The sequence below is a fragment of the Microcebus murinus genome, chromosome 10 (genome assembly GCF_040939455.1).
Source record: "Microcebus murinus isolate Inina chromosome 10, M.murinus_Inina_mat1.0, whole genome shotgun sequence".
NCBI classification, from domain to species: Eukaryota; Metazoa; Chordata; class Mammalia; order Primates; family Cheirogaleidae; genus Microcebus; species Microcebus murinus.
Window position 1 is genome coordinate 22251890 of NC_134113.1, and position 1758 is coordinate 22253647.

A 1758-nucleotide genomic window follows, 5' to 3' on the forward strand; every position below is an offset into this window, starting at 1 on the left:
TTGTTGTACTCACTGCTGTTAATGACTAACTCTTATGTGTTCTCTTTTGGTAGCCAGGACAGAAACTTCCACAAGATAATGACTGTTTTAAAGATGCTGGGTTATGTAATATTTGAAGTAAAAAAATAGGTTAGAATTTGATGTCATGCCTTGCATGTGGTTTTTGTTTGTCTTGGTGTTGTTGGTATAGGGGATGGGAAAAGAGTCCCCTGAAAAGTTTTCCATTAAAATAGGAATCCTAAATAATCAAAGTAAGGGAGACATTGATGATTGTTATTTCTAAAACTCTCAATTACTCTGGGTGCAGAATATTATTAAAGGTTTGTTTAAAAGAAGAGATTAGTGTATCAATATTTGATAATGTTAGGTTAATCAGTGACTTGCTCTGTATATATATATTTATATATATATATTACACACACATATTTTCATGAAACTTTGTTTTAATGGGTCTCAAAATTCTGTGACAGATTTTTGGTCAAGTTGTTTCCATTAAAAAGTACTGATTTTAAAAACTAGTAACTTAAAACTGTCATACAAAAAGAAACAAAAATGATCCACAAAACATTTTCCTTTCCTTCCAAAGGTTGCATTGTTATTAACCAGTCTTTTACTATGAAAACTTAAATGGCCAATTAAAACAAATAGTTTTGAGATCGTTCTTCCACCACTTGGCCCACAGAAACAGAACCAATACCACCAATTCTGTAGACATCCTGGAGAGGCAGAGGTGGGGGCTCGTCAGTTTGATGAGCTAGTGGCAGGATGCAGTCCAGAGTTTCAAGCAGTGTGGTTCCACTGGCATTGCCATCTTTACGGGTGACGTTCCATCCCTTGAACCAAGGCATGTTAGCACTTGGCTCCAACACGTTGTCACCATTCCAACCAGAAATTGGCACAAGTGCTACTGTGTTGGGGTTGTAGCCAATTTTCTTAATGTAAGTGCTGACTTCCTTAATGATTTCCTAGTATCTCTTCTGGCTGTTAGGGCGGCTCAGTGGAATCCATTTTGTTAACACCAACAATTAGTTGTTTCACACCCAGTGTGTAAGCCAGAAGGGCATGCCCATGAGTCTGCCCATTTCCTGAGATACCAGCTTCAAATTCACCAACACCAGCAGCAACAATCAGGACAGCACAGTCAGCCTGAGATGTGCCTGTAATCATGTTTTTGATAAAGTCTCTGTGTCCTGGGGCATCAATAAGAGTCATGTCATATTTGCTGATCTCAAACTTCCACAGGGAGAGATCAATGGTGATACCATACTCGCACTCAGCTTTCAGTTTATTCAAGACCCAGGCATACTTGAAGGAGCCCTTTCCCATCTCAGCATCCTCCTTCTCAAATTTTCCAGTGGTAATCTTGTTGATCTTGCCACATTTGTAGATCAGATGCCCAATAGTGGTGGACTCACCCAAATCTACGTGTCTAATGACGATGATGTTGCTATGAGTCTTTCTCTTCCCCATTTTGGCTTTTATGGGTGATTTTCATGCCACCTGTGTTCTGGTGGCAAACCCATTGCAAAGAAGGAATATCTATTTATGTTGATACATAGTAGATATATGTATTTTTGTGGTATATGTAATAATTTGATACATTCCTATGATCAAGTCAGGAAAATTGAGGTATCCTTCACCTTAAATATTTATCTTTACTTTATGCTAGGAGCATGCAAATTATTCTCTTCTAGCTATTTAGAAATGTAGGATAATGTTCACTATAGTGACCCCATTGATCTGTTGAACACTAGACCT

The 1758-nt window shown here is 38.1% G+C and overlaps 1 pseudogene; it reads right to left on the bottom strand.

The window, feature by feature from the left end:
- Nucleotides 1-635: 635 nt before the first annotated feature.
- LOC105883966 (putative elongation factor 1-alpha-like 3) lies at nt 636-1470 on the bottom strand (annotated as a pseudogene).
- Between the last annotated feature and the right edge of the window lie 288 nt (nt 1471-1758).